The sequence below is a fragment of the Neoarius graeffei genome, chromosome 11 (genome assembly GCF_027579695.1).
Source record: "Neoarius graeffei isolate fNeoGra1 chromosome 11, fNeoGra1.pri, whole genome shotgun sequence".
NCBI classification, from domain to species: domain Eukaryota; kingdom Metazoa; phylum Chordata; class Actinopteri; order Siluriformes; family Ariidae; genus Neoarius; species Neoarius graeffei.
Genome location: NC_083579.1, coordinates 47759518 through 47765572, shown reverse-complemented (window position 1 = coordinate 47765572; position 6055 = coordinate 47759518).

Below are 6055 nucleotides of genomic sequence, written 5' to 3'. Positions count from 1 at the left end.
AACTGTCTCTGTGCGTATAGGCCAACGCTCTGACCAATCAGCGCAACAGTGACTGTGACGTAGTCAGAGCGACGGAAAGCAGTGGGGGAGACCTTGAAATAAATAATTTTTCAAAATGCGTATTAATTAATAAACAGGTTCTAGATATTAAGAAGTTTGGAGATAATGACCACAAGTTTGGAGTCTGTACCACATACACTCATTTTTTTTCCCAAGTGTTTTTCAAGGGTTTGCTTAAACTGTTTTTGAGTTTTTATTTAGTGGTGTTTGGTGAAATAATTTCCCTTAAATTTAAAATAACGGGAAAATAAGAAACAATCAAAAATTAATGTTTCAAAGCTGTTTATTAATTCTTCGTACTGCACAAACTAGCCCCATCCTTTTGGCTACGAGCGGAGCCAGCTGGTAGATCAGACTTTTGCCATAGCCGGTCGGCAAAACAGCGAAAACGTCCTTCTTGAAAAGGAATGAGCGGAGAGCCTCTTCCTGCTCATGTTTCAACGAAAACTCCAAGTCTAATTCTTCTAAAACTGATTCCAAAGCGGAGTCAAACGCGCGCTGTTCACTAGCGGTAGCCATCTTCCCTGTTGCGCTTTCTCCAGCGTCGCGCAGCTTTGTCGTCACTCCTGCAAAAGCCCGCCCAAAGAATCCAAACAAAAACCTTGCGTTGTGATTGGCGGGCACGATTTGATGCCCGGGGTGTTTTTGTTTATATGGTGCGAGGCTAGACCCACTCACTAGGCAAAAATATTTTTGGCTGCTAGGCAGGTGGGTCTAGTTTACTAGGCTACTTTGTCCCAACTGTTTTGGAATTGGGGTTGTAGCTTCCTTCACTGCACTTGAAGGAAGCAGTCAGGAAAGAATACTTTGTTGTTGTTGTTGTTGTTTTATATCACCAGAAAAGATGAACTGTAAATAAATTGAACTAAGGTAGTTTTTGAACTGATCATTAATAGCTTTCATTAATACTTACACTTTGGCGAAAAAATTTTTCTTTAATTAAAAAATGATTAGCACTGACAGTGTGGAAGAACTGATTCTTGAAAAAGAAGCCTTTATTTGTCACATGTACACTCAAGTACAGTGAAATTCCTCCTCTGCATGTAACCCATCCGAAGCAGTGAACACACACATACAAGTGAGCAATGACCACACACACACACACACACATATATACCCAGAGCAGTGGGCAGCTGTGCTACAGTACCCAGGGAACAGTTGAGGGTTAGGTGCTTTGCTCAAGGGCACTTCAGTCATGATACAGAGGGAGGAGAAAGTACTGTTCAGTCACTCAACTCCCGTCACATTTTTCCTGCCGGTCCCGGGAATCAAACTGGTGACCCTTTGGGCCCAAGGCTGCTTCTCTAACCTTCAGGCCTCCCATGTGGTAAGCGAGAATTCTTCCATTGAACCACTTGTGCAGTTTAGCATTGCTACCTATTTCTGAGAAATAACACATCATGTTGAAGTTGTAATTCTGAAAAGCTTGATGATTAAGGGGTAAATAGTCCAAGCAGATTGACTGTTGAATGAAGAAACAATGCTTATAAAGTGCATTCTATTGTATGGACCACAACACTGCCTTGAAAATGACTTCTTCTCTGATTACAGCCACGCCTCAAGTCTAGCTTAGGGGCGTGATTGCATTTCAATGTAGCACTAATGAAAGTGAAATACAATACAGTGGGGAATTACATTCACAAAGCAATACCCTGGAATCTTCTCCATAACTTCTTTGAATTTCAATGGAATTTAAAATGTATGGGGTTGTGAATGAGAAATTATTAAGATTACCATTTGTTGAATATCTGATCTTATAAATGCCCCTATGAGCAAGCTGCCACTGGACCCAGGTGTGGGGCATATCATCTTTTGTAATATGGCTCACTTCTGGTAGAAACTGAATTGTGGCATTGCACTGACCGTACAGGAATAAGTCATTAATTTTTTTTTTCTGATTTGGCTGACTGCTGATACTTTACAAAAGTATCACATATTATAAATTTTAAAATATTGTCTGCTTGGTGTAATTTTGGTAAAGATATAGATATATTATTGGCACCCATCATGGGAATGGGCAGGAGTTATTGTATAAAATAAACATTATCGGGCTGATTTTTTGATCTTTTAGTCAAGTTGGATGTAAATATTTGCATATTACAAACTGAACAAAAAATTTCCACCAGATTTCCAAAGTATTTGGAAGCACTGACTGTAAACCGTGTGTACTGTATGTGGATGAATGTCAGTCACCTGTGTGTAAATTACCAGGCGTGTGCACGGCACAGCTGATTTGCATTTGGTATTGCCCACAAACTCCATAAAAGACAAAGTTCACTTCACTAAAATGATGTGTAAATGGGGGGAAAATACTTTTTTCTGAGGAAGAACTGAAAATTATTTTGACCCATGTTTGACATGTTTGCATTGGCTTCCAGTTAAGTTTAGGGTATTTTAAGATTATTATCTCATCTCATTATCTGTAGCCGCTTTATCCTGTTCTACAGGGTCGCAGGCAAGCTGGAGCCTATCCCAGCTGACTACGGGCGAAAGGCGGGGTACACCCTGGACAAGTCGCCAGGTCATCACAGGGCAAGATTATTATCATCACTTTTAAAGTGCATTCATAACATGGCCCCAGAGTATCTTTGTAGCTTGCTAACTTTCAAAACTAACTCAGTTTATAGTCTTAGATCCAACAATAAGTTCCTTCTGTCAGCGCCAAAATTTACAACTCTGCCTAGTCTTGGTGACAGAGCCTTGATAGCGGAGCTCCTGCGAGGGCCGAAGGCCCGTGTGAGCGGAGCCCCATAGGCATAGAGTGTGGATACATAAAGAAACCAATCGAGTTGTTTTCTGATGATTTCGCTCCTGTGCGGGCCTGCCACCATACCAGCCTTAGTAATTACCAGTCATACACACCGCCTAGTGGCCAGTGTTAGTAATTACCAGTCATACACACCGCCTAGTGGCCAGTATTAGTAATTACCAGTCATACACACCGCCTAGTGGCCAGTGTTAGTAATTACCAGTCATACACACCGCCTAGTAGCCAGTTAGTAATTAGCAGTCATACACACCGCCTAGTGGCCAGTGCTAGTAATTACCAGTCATACACACCGCCTAGTGGCCAGTGTTAGTAATTACAGTCATACACACCGCCTAGTGGCCAGTGCTAGTAATTACCAGTCATACACACCGCCTAGTGGCCAGTGCTAGTAATTACCAGTCATACACACCGCCTAGTGGCCAGTGTTAGTAATTACCAGTCATACACACCGCCTAGTGGCCAGTGCTAGTAATTACCAGTCATACACACCACCTAGTGGCCAGTGCTAGTAATTACCAGTCATACACACCGCCTAGTGGCCAGTGTTAGTAATTACAGTCATACACACCGCCTAGTGGCCAGTGCTAGTAATTACCAGTCATACACACCGCCTAGTGGCCAGTGCTAGTAATTACCAGTCATACACACCGCCTAGTGGCCAGTGCTAGTAATTACCAGTCATACACACCGCCTAGTGGCCAGTGTTAGTAATTACCAGTCATACACACCGCCTAGTGGCCAGTGCTAGTAATTACCAGTCATACACACCGCCTAGTGGCCAGTGCTAGTAATTACCAGTCATACACACCGCCTAGTGGCCAGTGTTAGTAATTACCAGTCATACACACCGCCTAGTGGCAGTGCTAGTAATTACCAGTCATACACACCGCCTAGTGGCCAGTGTTAGTAATTACCAGTCATACACCGCCTAGTGGCCAGTGTTAGTAATTACCAGTCATACACACCGCCTAGTGGCCAGTGCTAGTAATTACCAGTCATACACACCGCCTAGTGGCCAGTGCTAGTAATTACCAGTCATATACACCGCCTAGTGGCCAGTGTTAGTAATTACCAGTCAAACACACCACCTAGTGGCTAATGTTAGAGTAATTACCAGTCATACACACCGCCTAGTGGCCAGTGTTATAGTAATTACCAGTCATACACACCGCCTAGTGGCCAGTGTTATAGTAATTACCAGTCATACACACCACCTATCTCATCTCATCTCATTATCTCTAGCCGCTTTATCCTGTTCTACAGGGTCGCAGGCAAGCTGGGGCCTATCCCAGCTGACTACGGGCAAAAGGTGGGGTACACCCTGGACAAGTCGCCAGGTCCTAGTCACTATGTGGTATAGCAATTACCAGTCATACACACCGCCTAGTGGCAAGTGTTAGTAATTACCAGTCATACACACCACCTACTGGCCTGTGTCATAGTAATTACCAGTCATACACACCGCCTAGGGTGTATGACTGGTAATTACTAGCACTGGCCACTAGGCGGTGTGTATGACTGGTAATTACTAACACTGGCCACTAGGCGGTGTGTGACTGGTAATTACTAACACTGGCCACTAGGCGGTGTGTATGACTGGTAATTACTAGCACTGCCACTAGGCGGTGTGTATGACTGGTAATTACTAACACTGGCCACTAGGCGGTGTGTATGACTGGTAATTACTAGCACTGGCCACTAGGTGGTGTGTATGACTGGTAATTACTAGCACTGGCCACTAGGCGGTGTGTATGACTGGTAATTACTAACACTGGCCACTAGGCGGTGTGTATGACTGGTAATTACTAGCACTGGCCACTAGGCGGTGTGTATGACTGGTAATACCTAGGGGCGGCACGGTGGTGTAGTGGTTAGCGCTGTCGCCTCACAGCAAGAAGGTCTGGGTTCGAGCCCCATGGCCGGCGAGGGCCTTTCTGTGTGGAGTTTGTATGTTCTCCCCGTGTCCGCGTGGGTTTCCTCCGGGTGCTCCGGTTTTCCCCACAGTCCAAAGACATGCAGGTTAGGTTAACTGGTGACTCTAAATCGACCGTAGGTGTGAATGTGAGTGTGAATGGTTGTCTGTGTCTATGTGTCAGCCCTGTGATGACCTGGCGACTTGTCCAGGGTGTACCCCGCCTTTCGCCCGTAGTCAGCTGGGATAGGCTCCAGCTTGCCTGCGACCCTGTAGAACAGGATAAAGCGGCTAAAGATAATGAGATGAGATGAGACACACCACCTAGTGGCCTGTGTTAGCGGAGCTCTGGCCTGTGCAAGCAGAACCCTGTAGGAATAGAGCGTGGATACATAAAGAAACCCATCGATTTGTTTTCTGATTGTTTCGGTCCTGTGCGTGCGTGCCTGCCACCACAGGAAATCCAACAACTCGTGAAGTGAGTAGTGAAGTAGAGTAGTAGTCGGGACAGTATAGTAGCAAGTAACTTATCATTGTTTCCTGATGTTTTGTACAACATAAGGAAACAGTATAGTCACTATAACGGTAAAGAAATAAAAGAGGCTGGCTATGATATAAGAAAATTCTACAACCCAGAAACAGATGGGAGCTCTGCTTTTAGGCAGTGCCTAAATCTGTATATTAGCTGCTGCACCGAAACTATAGAACTCTTTGCCATACAACCTCAGATGCACCACTGAGTTTAATGTTTTCAAGAGTAAGCTAAAAACAGTCCTCTTCCGGCAGGCATTTGGATGAATTAACTCATTTTTCTATATTTTTTTAAATGTAGGTATATTTACTTTTGTACATTATTATTATTAGCTATATTAATAAGTTGTTTTAGTTGTTAGCTGCTTTTGAAAACTGTATAGTTACATTTGTGTGGTATAAATTATTATTATTATTATTATTATTATTATATGACAATAAAATATATATTACTTAACAGCATAATAACCCCTTTAAAAGACCAAAATCGGAAGCCAAATTACAGAAAAGGTTAATTAGGTGTGAATTAACTGAGGTGACAAAATGAGAACATGAGAATGGACAATGAAAAGCAAGAAACTGCTTTTTTTATGTGAAGCAAAATGTCTTGGCAAGCCTTGGTCAGAAATTTCATGCATACTGATGCACCCTTCCTAATGCTGTGTTGGAAAAGCAGGAGGTTATGTGTCATAGCAAGTCAGTGTTGGCACAAAGCACACTTGGGAGTATATGGCAGCTTGAGCTATACCAGATTGGTCACTTATCTGTCACTTAGTGCTGGC